The sequence below is a fragment of the Melozone crissalis genome, unplaced genomic scaffold (assembly GCF_028551555.1).
Source record: "Melozone crissalis strain CALT ecotype California unplaced genomic scaffold, PUWL_Pcris_2 ptg000016l_1, whole genome shotgun sequence".
Taxonomy (NCBI): Eukaryota; Metazoa; Chordata; class Aves; order Passeriformes; family Passerellidae; genus Melozone; species Melozone crissalis.
The window spans coordinates 52,791,759-52,807,015 of NW_026535794.1; the positions used below are offsets into that span (position 1 = coordinate 52,791,759).

The 15,257-nt window shown below is 40.5% G+C and overlaps 1 protein-coding gene across 1 annotated transcript in view; it reads right to left on the reverse strand.

Moving 5' to 3' along the window:
• Window positions 1–15,053, reverse strand: part of BLVRA (biliverdin reductase A) — a 30,756-nt gene extending 15,703 nt beyond the window's left edge. Inside the window, exon 1 of the mRNA XM_054273743.1 lies at window positions 14,937–15,053. The gene's annotated coding sequence lies outside the window, so the exon portion shown is untranslated. The remainder of the gene's footprint in view (window positions 1–14,936) is intronic.
• Window positions 15,054–15,257: the final 204 nt, after the last annotated feature.

Below are 15,257 nucleotides of genomic sequence, written 5' to 3' on the forward strand. Positions count from 1 at the left end.
GGGGTGTGGTAAAGGAGGACAATGTAAACACAAAACTCACTTTCAGTACCACCCACAGGCAAAGTCCTGGTATGGGCTCTCCATCACATTTGCTTTTCTCTGTGGCCAAAGAGAAAAAAGAGACAGACTTGCAGAATGACCTCAGCTGGAAGGAGCCCAGAAGGTCACTCAGTTGCACTCAGCACGGCTCTCCATGCTGAGTTCTGACTGCCCCCATGGCTGGCAACCCTTTAACCTCCCATGCCCCTGCCACAGTGTTTGGCCTCTATCACAGCAAGAAGTTCTTTTAGTATTTTAAGGCTCCAAGCAACCATGATCATTGAGACTTTTGAAAGGGTTTATGGTCATTCATGTACTCTGAGTTAGATGCACAGGAGAAATACCAAGATACTCTCAAGAGGTCAAAACAACAAAAACATTTTACTGGCAACTTTAGAAAATCAGACAAATTTGGCAAGTTTAGCGCAACATTCAATCAACAGATAACACCTTTTAAAGCATTAACTTGGCTCATTCAACCTTCAAACTCAAAGACAGTTCAATTTTAAGTTACTTCAAAGTCCAGTAAGAGGGAATTAGAAGAGAGAGTGAGAAAGAAAGAAAACCAGAAAAGATATAGAAAAAACCAAACATAGCTACCAGCTCCTGGGTTCCAGCAGTACAGCCAAGATATCCGACTGCCTTGTGTTGGGTCTTAAATACCCCTTGACCTTCCTGGGCCCTTCCCCCAGGTGGGACTTCTGGTCATTTGGCCACTCAGGAGCTGAGCTGGGGGCTCCAGAGGTGGGGTGGAGCCTTGCCTGTGCTGTGCCAGGGATTGGCAGCCACTGCCAGGCTGGGATACAGGCTCCAGGGTGGGGGTGTACAGGGCAGGGCACTGCCCCTTCCTCCACACACATGCAGCCCAAAACATCTCAAGACATCAATCTTTCCAGTCTCTCACAAGTCCAGCTTGAAAAGAGCTGTTCAGGAGCTTACTTTAAGTTCAGAAATTCTCAAGGTTAGTGGAGTGTTAAGCTGTTAATATTTTCCCATTGCCTTCAGCGGGATTGGGAGTTGGAGTTGTAGAGCAAACAAACTGAACCTCCTACAGTCATGTTGCTTCCAAAAACTACTTTTTTTTTTCTTTTTTTTTTTTTTGCTGGTGAGCTGCTGACCTCTGCTTCAACAAAGTGGGGAAAGACTACCTTCTTGAGGGAACAAAGAATGCCTCTCTGCAGATCCTCAGGGAGCTGAACATTAATATTTTTGCCTCTCCTTTGAAAAAAGAATTTCCTAGTTTCTTCTGATCTCCTCAAAATGAACACTTAAGAGAAGCAAGACGATTTCAACCCAAGAACAAAACGTGTTACTGTGCAGCCGGCTGCCATAGCAACCAGCCAGTTGGTCCAGGTCAAGGGTTCAGTGGCTAATACACCAAAAGAAACAGCCATTAAATGTATGCTCTGGAACCTCTGCTTACACACGTAGCTAAGAGAAAAATTGCTGTGTTTGCATCCCTGCTGCGGCTTTTTATTACCCTTATTTTGCTCACACACCAAAATCTGCAGCTGTTCAGGGAGAAAAGTAAATTAGGTGTTTTTCAGAACTGTTACAAACCAGGTAAGAGCAGAATAGAGAATTCTCATCTGAGAGCCCAGATGAATATATAAAAGTTTACTTCTTCTCTCAAACCTTTACAAGAAGATAACAGCCATAATAATCTTTCAAGTACAAAAACGATGAGGTAGGAAGCCCAAACCACAAACTGCTCTGCATGCCTTTCACACCTTTTTCTTAAAATCAGTGAGTTAAAGCTTTAATAAAAAAGATTTCAGAGGCATTTTCAAGGCTTTTCAGAAACTTTGGTTCCTGTCATACTGAAAAAAAGTCATATTGTAAGTGATGCAAAAGTATCCAAAAGCATTTTCTCCACCGCTTCCTAATTTGCTGTGTGAAAGCAAAGAGAGCTGGTGAGAAGTTCAGGAGATGTCTTTCAGCTCACATTCTGTTTCTAAGGAATGCCTCTCACATCACAGCAGCACCCACCCTGGCCCCCTCTGAACTGGGACAAGGGGGATGGCGGCTGCCACTGACTGCTACAGGCTCTTCCCCACTGACAGCCAGCACAAGTGGCTCCTCTTACCAAGGGAGATGAGCCCTGCATGGCACACAAAATGAGCTGAGAAAGGCAAATAGTTGAAGAGGATTATTTATGCTATACCAATATATCATCGTACCATCGCCTCTCTGCTCTTGAGCTTTCTGTGCTTCTGCTGCAGATTTCCTGCATTAGCAATTAACAAAAAAACCCCCAAACAAAACAAAAGAAAAAAGAAGAATACCCAAATATTCTTGCAAAATTTAGCAGCAAAACAAACAATGGAGTAAGTCCAAAGAAATCCATCAACCAGCACCAGTGTTCCTCCCCAGTGCAATAAGTGGGACCCAACATCTCAAAACTACAAACACTCACTGAGATAAGCCTGAGGGAAGTGAGTCTTACCTCTGTTTTGTGCAACATCACTAAGGCCATGCAAAGTAGCACAGAAGCAAGGTAAAAGGCAGAACTTAGGAATTATCTCTCCTTCAAGACAATTTCTCATGGCATGTCTAGACGTTACAGAATGAGTGCAAGCACCTTCTCCCATGATATACAAAGAATTTCAGTAAGCCTCCTGCATTTTCCCTGAAACTTACATACTCTGGTCCCCACAAATATGAAGGAATCACGTCAGAAATCAAAATATTTTATAGTTAATGTCACAGGTAATAGCATAACACTGATGCAGGAGGCTTTCCTGAAGCAATCTCAGCCTGGTGTTTTAAAGTGTACTGCTTCAAGTGCCACATGCATTTTAAGAGTAGCAGAAACCTCACAGACAAGTATTTAATCTGAAAATACTGTTGCCAAGGATCAGAAAAGAGACCACAGGACAAAAGAACACATATCCAAAGGGGAGGGAAAATATATTAATGATTTCTGGGAAATTATTATCATATGTATGTTTATTCTGGGAAAAATCAATGAACATATATGTAAAATATTATATATAAACAGGACCTCTTCTGTATTCAGCATGCATGATTTTTGGAGGAGATTTGCCCTTGTGCATCTGGCCAAATACAGAATGCTGGCTTCATGATGCTACACTGGCATTAAAGGAGTTTTTATTTTTACTGATTTTTGGTAACAGACCGAGGAAGCTTTCAAGAGCTCCCTTCAGATGAATTTATTGTTTCAACATCATACAACGTATTTTCTCTCTTACTGCAGCAGGGCCCCAAGATGAGGGTTATGGAACCTTCCTCAACAGAAGGTTACCAGGAAATTGACCACAGCAGTCTCTGTAAAATCATCAAGATGAAAATTTGAGGTTTCTCTCAGCCCTAAATTTCTGATTTCAAATACCCAGAGACCTGGTGGATGCTGTACTCAGGGTGTTGGTACATGCTACAAACTGTGCCACCACATCTTGCTCTCATTGTCTACCCTTACCATGAAACATCTGCCCAGAATACAGAAAGCAGAAGCTGAACAGAGTGGATTGTGTTAGTGTTGTTAGTGTTTCCTTATACCAAGGAAAAGCTCACAAATACTCAAATTTAGCAGCCTATTCAAAAGCATAAATACCCTTTTTTCTGCAGGAAACCAGTTACACACTTTAACTTCTGTATATGCTGAAGTACCTCCTAGAAGGCGACCCTGCACAGGTTCCCAGTTGAAGATCTTAAATAAAAAGGCAAAAAAATTATTGTTTGAATTCAGTTAGCATTATGGATTATTTTTGCTCTGCTTTTACTGCAACCTAGAGAGAAAACTAAAGTCTTCTGCAAGAAAAAGCCAAAAAGGTAACCCCCAATGCTCTTCACCCCTTCTCTTCAAAACATTAATTGAACACAAAATGAGAATCAGAAATTTTCTCAAAAACCTGCCAGGACCATTTACAGTCTCCACATTTCAGAGGAAAACTGCAGCTCCTGGAAATAATAGAGCAACCATGTAGATTTTCCTTGAGAGTTGTTTGTTACAGACTTAGATATATACCCTTGCCAGCACCTCCTCATCCCTCCCACCCATAGTCTCTGGCTATCACAACCCAGGCACAGCCTTCTGACAGGCACACCAGCTCTGCTGAGTGAGTTACAACTTCAAGGCACCAATGCTCACAGAGGCTTGCCAGCAGAAAACAATCTCTCATCCTAACTGGCACCACTGTGCTTTGGAAACAGCCAGAGGAGACTTTCCTTCCTGGCTTTTAAATGCCCCTTGAATAATACACCTGCATTGTTTTACATTCACATGCAGGTTCACCAATTAAATTATGGTTTTCCAGCTGACTGCCAAAGTTGAAGTTGATATAGTTACGTTGATATATGGACAGATGCTGTGTTAAGCTGCCAAACAAGCACCTTTACTCTATTCAGCAGATGGCTGATAATAAAGAACTGCAGTTGTAACAGATATGCTGTCTCCAGCATTAATACCTGAGCGGGATGAAAACTTTTATTTAAACACAGCTCTGCCAACCCCGGAGTCTGCACAGAGTCTGCAGTGATACTGACACCCATCACATGGCTGCTTTCCAGAGCCTGCAACTCCATATTTGAATCAAAATCATCCCACACAAGTAATATAAAATCATGAGAAGTATTGAAAAAATCTGAAGATCTGGTTTTAATATGTGACATTTTCCACACTGTGGAGGATAGAAACAGAAGTTCTGTGATGTACATGCATGCCTAAGAATGACCATTTTGTCCTGTTCTCTTGCTTGTAGTCACCCTTTGTGATTCAGATTTGGTTGCTAGTCTGAAGAGAAAAAACACTTTTAAAATAGCTTCTCTACATATCCCTGGGACCTATCTTCAGTCAGACTCATTTTGTTTGAAACTCAAATTATATTTCAATATACCTGCACTGCTAAGTTTGAAACTATCCAGGAAAGTACTGAGCCTGCTTAGGGGCACCTGAAAAATTTATTAGAGACAGACATGAAGGACTCCAGTTTTTATTTTATAAAAATATCTCCTTAAAAAAAAATTAAACTGTTACTTATAATAAGTTTCCAGGAACTGCTCTGGACTGAATTGTGAAATTGTGAAATTTCTAGTGGGTAAATAAACAATTGCATATAACTGCAGCCTCATCACAGCTATTTTTTTAAGCAAAAGACTGCTTTTATGTGGTTAATTAGCATATGCCTAAAGCAAAGAAAGCCACAAAACGTCCTCAAAACTTCTTTCAGGCTTTACTGTTCTATAACAGTTTTTGAAAGTGAATTTGATGAGGAGAGGGAGAGGGGAAGAGAATTTTACCAAGCAACAAGCAATTATTTTGCAGTAAAGTCCATTCAGGAGAATGGAGCGTTTTGGACCTACCAGTGATTCACAGACCCTAATTTTCCAGGTGACCAAACAACAATATTGCTACACTACCAATCTGTGCCTGAGAAAATAACCCCGAATGAAGCTAAAAATGGTACTAACTCAAAAAAAAGGAAAAAGAGCATGAAACATCCTTCACGTTTTTGACTAACATCTGCAAAAACACTGAAACTGTCATGAAGCTGAACTCTGCCAGGTCCCTGGGGACTATGAACCATGTCCCCCAGCTTCCCCAGAGCAATGAAGCCCCAGAGTACTGCACAGCTAAGTGTCTGAACACTAATTACTGAGACTGCTTAAACACCTATTTCATACAAAGTTTTGTGCTTACTCTTACACTGTTTAAAATTGAGTGCTTTTCATGTTTTGGGATTTTTTGAATAAATTGGAGAACTACTTATCCATACCTTCACTTCTGCTCACAGCTAATCACAAGAGGTGTAGGTGACAGGACAGTCCATGAGATATGCCCAAGAATCTCAGCCCATTCCCTCCCCTCACTTACACTGCTCATTTTGGTTTTGCTGTGTTACCTACTGAGAGAAGAGGCTTCTCCACCTCCCTTGATAGACTGACAAGTGCTTTGCAGATAAACTCTGATGTCAGAAGAGACTTCCAACCTTTTGCTATAACACAAATGAAAGTGATGATGAACAAATACAGAAAAATGTTCTGAAATATCTTCTCACTTACTACATCTGCCCCTGCATTTTCCTGCCAATTACTGCAGTCCTTTCTACAAGCTCTTTGTCCTTCAGAGGGCCTGAAGAATGCAGAGCTGGGCTGGGCAGAAGCAGGAAAGCTGTATTTCCAGGTTGTACCCTTACTTTCTCACAGAAGTTCACTGGTTGACCCAAGGCAAGCAAATCACACCCCCTTTCCCTATCAGTCCCCAGTTCCAGAACAGTGGGAACCTCTGTCTTCTGTAAAGCACTCTCAGATCTACTGACAATAAGTGCAAAGTGAGAAGTAGGTATTATTACAACCTCTCTTCTTCATGACAGGAAATCCCACACAGATCAGACATCTAGAAAATATGACTATAAATGAAGTTTGCACTGAAATGTATACATAAAACAATGCCCTACAACAAACAACAAAACTATAGGTTTCTTTTCCTTCTCTTGTTGTTAAATTAATCTGAAACCCAAATCCTAAAAGGAATTATATGCTTGCCTAGCTTTAATCTCAAGTAATCTCATTGATCTCAATGAGAATACTCCTGCAAGCTCATTAAGAAAGATCTCTTGCTGTTGACTGTAATATTCGGATGCACAAGAACAAAACACATATCCAGCTACAAGTATGTTCTTTTAATATCCTTATGGACTCAAGCCAATAGATGATACCTATCTTCCGGTCCACTAAAGGTCACTTCATCCCAGATCTCTAACAGCTGAGCTATTTTGAGAATTCCCCAAATGAAAAAAGGACTCGTACTACACACTGCAGTCACTACAAAGACACTGCTTACCATGGCTGATGAAACCCTCTGCCTGCATTGCCAGCATGATAGCAATTCATATCACTGAAGGCCTGCCTCATACTCTCTTCAAAGAAAACACTATACACACAGAATTTAGCTAGTCAGACAAGTGTACTTTTTTTAATGGACTTTCTCAACCCCTAACCCAGAGAAAAAAAATTAATGTTAACCCTTCTAAAATAGAGGGTGATGCAAAATTTTTGTTCATTAATAACTAGATTGAAATAACTTAGGAAATAGATAAACTTTTGCATAATGTTGTAATCTTAATTATGCCCTATCACCTCTGTCATTTTATCAGTCTACCACTCAGTAGGGCCTGCCAAATGCAATGGTTGCTCTCCATTCCCCTTATCTTTTGGAAATCTATCAATGTCATAAATTTCTTGAGAGCAGGGAAAACCAGAAGGTTTGGAATGAAGAGTAATGATTGCAGTTACTCCCTCCTAACTTTAGAGCTCAGTATTTTTCATCTTAATGGGCAACACAACACTTAAGAATCACAAAGGCCAGCCTCTCTCTCTTGAAGAGTTAGTCTGCAATTCGATGTGCTTTAACAGTCAAGTAGTTGCAAAGTGCTACTCATCTGTTAAATTTGTCCTGAGAAAGCAAACACTTTTTCCGAGGTTATCAGCCACTAGAGGGGGTATTTCGTATCTTACCGAAAACCTAATAAAAAGGTAAAAAATATACATTAAAAAGGTTAACAGAAAACCCCTAAAAGCATATTTCCCACAGTACTGCAACTGCACATTAGGATCCATGCAAAGTGTTTTAGGAAGAACAATGCTTTACTTGTGTATAACTCTGCAAAAGCTAACCCCACATCTCCCAATTCCTAGGTCTACCCACACAATTTACTCTGTGATTCCTGCAAGAAGAGATGTAGTTTTATATGCCAAGAAGATGGCTAAAACACCACTAGTTTTGCTTTGTACAGTCGGTGAGCTCAGAGCATGCCAAAACCTGAATCTTCAAGTATGAAAAGGTAGAACCTGACATGCTCAGGGTTAATGAACAAGCAAAAGAAGAACGACCTACAAGTTGGTTCCTATTTACAATTTTCCGCCTCTTGACAGATTCACCATCACCAGATTTATTGTTCCATAAAGTCTCCAAAAAGACCCCAAAAAATTGTCATCAAATTGGTCCAACCTCAAGCAAAGTAGAAGATTCTATTTGGCTAAAGCCACTCCAAAGCTACCTATATTTAAAACACGTTCAAAGAAAGATAAACATATATTTCAGTTCCTGAACATGAATGCACAATGAATACAAAACTCATAAAAAATTATAAACTAACTTGATGATTGAGTTCACACGGTGCCACTAGCTGAAGAAGGGTACAGGATGGATTGTGCCAGGATATTAATGGCATCACAGCTTCTACATACTTTGTTAAACCTCATCAGTTCGGGACCAGTGAAGCTGCTGGCAACTTCAAAGATCCTCTCCAAAAATCTGAGTAAAAATAACTATAACTGGGTGATAGACTTAAACACCACCCCTGCCTTCTTTATTTCCTTACAGTCTGCCTTCAAAGATGTGAGCCAGAAAGTTTAGTGAAGCTGTCTGTTCAGAGGAGTATTTTAAATGCACAACTTAGAACTAGTATGGCCATGCAACTGGGAGAAGAGAACCCAGTATCACTCTTCTTTCCTCTGCCAAATCAATGTGGACTATTACTTTATAAAGACTGTGGTTGTTATAAAATGGATAATATCCTACCACAGGCAGGATCAGCACAAGCACCTAATTTTGAAATAGCTAGAACAGCTCTTGCAAAGGTTCAGGAACAGACAATACTCTGGGCACTGGAATAGGGAAATGTACCTTTTAAAAGAGGCAGAGAAATAACTGGATCATGGAAGTAAAAGATTTCCAGGAATGAATGCTTCCTTTTGAAACATAATGCAAACATTTCCCTCTTTTCCCCCGATTTTATTAGACTGTACCTATCTTATTTTTTCTGCAATATTCTGGTGATTTCACAGATTTAACAGTTACTCTTACAAGAGAAGAGCTTTGTCCCCACCTCAAGTTCATGTCCTTAACTGCACCATTCCTTTAAACACCCAGAGGCCACTGAGTTCTAAAGAGTGTGGACATGAACCACCACCATCCTGTGCTGCCAACTAAAATGTCACAGCAACCCTGTTCAATACTTTATTCAGCCTTGCTCCTTTTAAAAATGTCTGTCTAAATCCCTTCTTCCCTCCTTACCTTCTGCTAATTAAACTCAAGAAAGCATCTTGAGGTTCTGGGAAAGAAGACTGAGTTTAATATTTATTATTTAAGCCATCTCAGGCATGACTGTGGCCCTTCCACAAAACCAGTTTTAAACACAAAGTTTCTTTATTTACCATTAGAAATGGAAAACCAAAGAACCTTACATTAATATGATAAACACAAACAGTGCACGTGGGCATCTGTAAGCTGTCACTCTTTTGTAGAGGCCTAACTTAGACATTGGATACTACATCTCTGTTCTTTCTTCCCATGGTCAGACTTGAGTACATAAAGGCAAAAGCAGAACCTCAGCAGCTCAGAAAATGTGAATGACAACTGTCTGCAATAATCCATCTCACTGGTTTTGTTTAGGATCAAACTGAGTTGGACAAAGAATATAATAGTGTGACCAAATAACAACTTGAATCAAACTCAAGAGATCACAAGCCATTTGACTACACTTGCTATAAGGCTGGATGGCTTTTCCTCCTGATGGATTTGTTCTGCAGTCTGGAATAGGACAGTTTATTCCAGATAGGCAAATAAGCAAAAATGAGATCATGTAGGAGCTGGATAATAAAAATAATAATCATGAGCACACAGCAAAGGAATGTACTTTCCACTTCTTTTTCTTAGAACGGCAGAATGGTTTGGGTTGAAAGGAACCTTTAAAGATCATCTAGTCCAACCTCCCTGATACGAGTGCAATGTTTCCCTTCTTCCAGTCACTGGGGCCTTCACCTGATTGCCATGACTTTCCAAATATGATGGAGAGTGACTTGGCAACTTCATCAGTTCTTCCTGCTCATAATGATTCTCTTTGATGAAAAAGGCCATCTGTCAGTATGGCTGTATGAGATCTCATGGGCAAAAGATGAAGAGTTGGCATCTCATTTAGTAGTCATTTAGCCAAAAGAAACTTGAACCCTGGAGTCATCCACACCTTCACGCTTCCTTAGGAGTTGGTAACTTCAGAGCACCTAGGATAGGAGGAGTTTCCCTCCTGTGTTTAAAGAGAGGAAAATTTTGTTCCTGATATTACAGGCCATCTGATGGTGGGAAGGTCTGGCTATCCCAAGCAACAGGGATGGGTAACATGCAGCAGACCAGCAGTTGTTTCTGAAAGGTGCTCTCTCTGCCTGAATACATGAACACAAAAAAAAAAAAAAAAAAAAAAAGAAAAAAGGTGCCTCATACATCTCCCTGGTGCAAAATTCAGCCCTCTTCAAAAGATACCAGGGAATTAAGGTTGTGTCCTTGAAAGCAGTATCCTTTCTGAGGAAACCTTATCAGAAAAAGTGGGCTCAGAGCAGCTAGAGAATTACATGACCACATCCCCTGCTTGCAGGGCAAGAGGAGGAAGGAAGCTCTTATCTACACTAAAACAAAGGACCAGACACTTTAAGCCCCCTTTATTTTATCATATAATACAGGTATTTTTATGGTTCTTTTGCTATATCTTCATTATATCTCTATTGTGAATGTTACTAGGTCAGGCTGTCACCAGGATCTATTCAAGAAGGACTGGATTGGAAACACATCACAGAAGACTATTATTTTTGAACAGTATGTAGAGTCAGGCAAATGACCTATTTATTTTGAAAATATTTATTCAAAAGTCCTCAGCCTTAAGGTCTCATTTCAGATGCCAGGCATACAAGAATAGGCAGTACATCTTAATTTGCAAATATTGGGCTAAATGTATGGACAGCTATTTCACTTCTCTAAGCAAGTAAGTAAATGTAAAATAGACTTTAAAAAATCCAAACAAAAAACACATTTCCTAGGGCAAGAATGACTGCTGGGATTGGTTATCCTGACTTCTGAATGACAAACCTGAGACATCTCAGATGCCTCGGGACTGTTTTTAACAGATACTGCACTCCAGGACTTCAAATCCAAGTATTCTATACTTACCAAAAACCAAGCCTTCCTCTGTCTTATTGAACAAGAATGAAAGGAGAGTAAGCCCATGATGCCCTCCAATGCCAGAAGTGTACCATGCCTCATCACTTAACAGTGAATTATCAACAGTAGAGAATTCCTCCTTATCCATGTTCAAATCTGAGTATCTGAGTTCTTCACAGATTTTTGCCACTAAAGAATCAAAGCTTTGGAGGAAGACAAAAAACAGGAACTAATCCGCCAACTCCATTCAAATGTTATGAATCTGATTTACCGGCAAAAACAAAACCAAAACAAATAAACAAACTACAACTCCCCCACCTCAACCCTTCATACATTTGTATCTTCTGTCATCAAGACCAAACACTAAGCACAGATAGATCTCTACCAACATGCTGATCCCACCTCCAGCTGCACACAATTGTGCTGTCTGAGAAAAACCAGCTAATTACTCCAAAGACAAGTACGAGCAAGCTACTCTGTGTTCATCACCAAATAACAGACTAACCAGTTTGCTGCTAATCTGTGTCAGAGCCTGCAAAAGACAGTAAATACCGACTGAGGGCTGCTTTCCCTAGCAACAGAAAGGGTCACAAAGCTGCATCGCTGCCAGCACAGCAAAGAATCACCCATGACGTTTTCACTAGAATGACTGTGGTCTCAGCTTACCCCTCACATCCTGTACTACTACTTCCTTTCTGTTATTTGGGGATTATTCAATAATCCATGCTCTTTCTGATGGCTTTTCTCTCTTCTCATTCACAGAACAGAGGTAATGACTAGATGACAAAGATGACTTTGTACATACACATTTCACTGAGAGAGAAAGTTAATAAACACAGTAACATTACTTGAGCCATGAGAACCTCTCATTTTATTAGCCAGTGTTGTGCAGCCTTTAATTTAGTATTTAGGATAGTTACTACAACAGGAGCATTAGCTGCCACAAACAGGCTCCTTTTAACTGGTTAATAAAGCCATGATAAGGAAAAAAAATTTAAAAAGTAGAAATCTATTTTATGCTAATTGTTCAACTCATGTTGTTAAAGTGGTGGGTTGTACTCATCTGGAGGAACAGGATTAGCAAATGCATTTCATTATCTTTCCTAGTCAGGTGGGTTTTCTGCAATGTTTTCTGATTAGCACAATAGATCTCTGTCTGAGTTGCAAACATATGTCTAAGGAACACTTAAGTTGAGTTAGACAAGAAGCCAAAGCTCTTTTTGCTTAGACAGTAGAGAGGAAACAAGTCAAATGTAAATTTATCTTTTTATTATAGTTGCACTTATTTTATAAGGTTTTAAGATCTAAGTCCCACACTTTGGCTTTACAGGCATGAGAACATTTGCCAAGGTTCAAGGCCAGCTCCAGAGTCATGAGACAGCTCCTCAGCAACCTTTGTTCTGCTAAGTTACAACAGGGCACGGATTATCCAGAGTGGGGTTTTGTTGATTTTGGGTGGGTTTGGTTTGTTTTTTTTTTTTACTACAGGATTAAACTGCAAGAGCGTCTTGGCCTTCAGACTGTTTTTCTTTCCTAAGCCCCACTGCGTCTCTACTCAGTGAAGAAACCTTTTTAATGTCTCACTTAATAAGGTGCACTATGAGCACAATGTATGTTATCTTAACACGCTGAGCTCTACCTGCAAGTCTCAGAAAAATCTATGGTTGCCTGAAAATTCGAGGTGAAAGTTACCCATAATCCTGCATACATTGATGTTGCTGTACTGCTGTGTAAAACACAGGAACTCCTTCCTCAGGGCATTATTGTCCCACTACCACATCCATCCAAACTCTGTTAGTTTCTCCACTTCCTCCCAACTTTATCTAGTTTTATCTCCTGTTGCCTGACTCTGCTTGCCTAGCCAAGGATGGCAGTGCAGAGACAGCTTCAGTGGACCACAGTAGTGGTAATGGCAAACACCCTCTGAAGCTTCCTACAAGTAATCTGCACAACACAGAATACAATATTCCCTCTACAAGATGGATCAAACTCAGGTGACTCAGAGTCATCGCTGAAAAGCAAAAAGGCCAATGTGCGTTCTAGTCCTGCATCTTGCTGAAGTCCTGCCACCATGGTGTAAGATGGAAAATTATTCCCATTTTAATTTGAAAACTGGGCCATTAATTTATCCATTTATCTTCACTTGTTTTGACAATGCCAGTTAAGTTTTAGTCCAGACAGCAAAGCGGTCCTGTTCTTCTGCTGAGCTTGATTTTCAGAGTCTGTGGATACAGCAGACATTCTTCATGACAAAAGAAAAAAACGAAGAAAACAAGTCTGCCCTTTGACACTTAAAATTACATTGCTTAGACCTTAATGCAGTTGTCTTTTTGGGTCATTGGGTTTGGGGAGTAAGGAGTGGGTGTTCAAACACCCAGTCAGCACAACTGGGAAAATAATGAGGGCACTAAGAAGTTGAAAATGACAAAGTCAAAGTTGAAAATGACAAAAGTCTCCTTTTTAGCTCTACAGAATAAGCACTGCAAGTCCTTTAAGAATAACACAAACCATACTTCATTGAATTAAACTCCTGCTCCTCACAAACAGTAGCTCAGTTCACTCTTTGAAGAAACTGAGAGATTTCTATCAATAAAAAAGTTTCTTGACCAGGAAGAAGACTCCCAAAAAAATCAGCATTCCCAAATAAGGGAAGTTTCCTGATCCAACAGTAAGAAATTGTAAAGTATTTTGCTATCAATTATTATAATATTAATAATATTTAATTATAATTTAATTAATAATAGTTACTCTCTAAGTGGTATGCACTGCTTGTGACAGTTTTTAGTAAGACTAACTAAGGCTTTCTTATATATTCTGAAAATAATTTAAAATATTAACCCATTGGTTTTTATAATATAAAGATTAAACTTCAAGTTGGATTTACATTATTTAAACATATTTGTCTCCATTTTCTCATTTATCAACACAAATGTCAGAAAGATGTTCAAACACTATGCTATTGATTTTTGACACAATGTCATTCTGTGTTCATATCTGTAACCATAGATCCAACAGCTGAAAGACTATCTTTATTCCACAAAAATTAATTTGGCAAATCAATGCAACGAATTGGAAAAAAATGGTTTCACACAAAATCAGTTCATTAAACTTTTGCCCTAATTAGCATTAGTTGTTTGGGGTTTTTTAACAAGATCCAACACAAAAGTTCAGCAGGATGACAGGAGTTATATAAAGGCTGAACTTGTCTTTTCACTGTGCATAGATTGAGCCCTTGATGTACCTTTTTTCTTTGCCTAGAAATAAGTGATAGCTGTGACATAGAGAACATAAAGTAATTAAGTGTCAATGTGTTTTATGCATGGATTCTGCACCATATCTGAGAACATAAGAATCACCTTTCTCCTACCAAAAGCTGTCTGAAATATGGCCCCACCACGCCCCTTTACGAAAGGAAAATATTCTCATTCTCACTTTACACATGGGTATACTGAGGTACAGCCTGCTTGATGGTCCGGTGTTTCAGAAGGGAGCATCAAATAGCTACAGTAAACGTGGACTTTCACAGGATTGGAAGGAAGCTCAGCACTTCTAAAAAGAAGTCCAATTTATAGGAAAGGTATATCGACCTTTCACGACCTCTCACACTCTCACCATGCAGTGCCCTGGACACTCGAAGATGCTACTTGACTACTTCCACAACATTTACAGGCTTCATTGCCACCTGGACATTATTCCAAACCAAGGGCTTTTCCCTTTTTCCCTTTCTGGCTGCTTCCCCCTCCCCAGGTGGCGGCCCGTCCCCTTTGGTGCGGAGGGTGTCTTTGGAGCAGCCAGGACAACGTGACTCGCAGGACTCCCCCAATCCTCCACAATCGAGGGGGAAACACCGCTGACGAGCAATCCCGGGGAGGCGAGGAACAGAAATCGAAAGGCCTGCTTCCAAATCCTAACTACAGCTAGCAGGGATTAAGAAATAGCCACTAACCTCTCCAGCTCACAGAGGAGAAACGTGGTCCCGTCTAATTCTCTTCCGCTCCCTGCAGCTCCTTCTTATACAACACTCCGCAGCCGCGGCATATCAGCGCCCGCACGCCCGTCCCTGCCGCGGCGGCAACACCCCCTCGGCCGGGAATCCAATAGGGATTGCAGGGGCGGGCTGAAGCCAGAGGCAGCTGGGGCAGGCGCTCAGGCTGGGAGCTTCCTCTCAGGAAACACCCAGAAAGCTGCACGGGGCTAGCAAGGGGCCAGTACCTCCATGGGGAGCTGGGCAAAAGCCCCCCGTTAAGCGCAGCGGTCCCTGTGATGT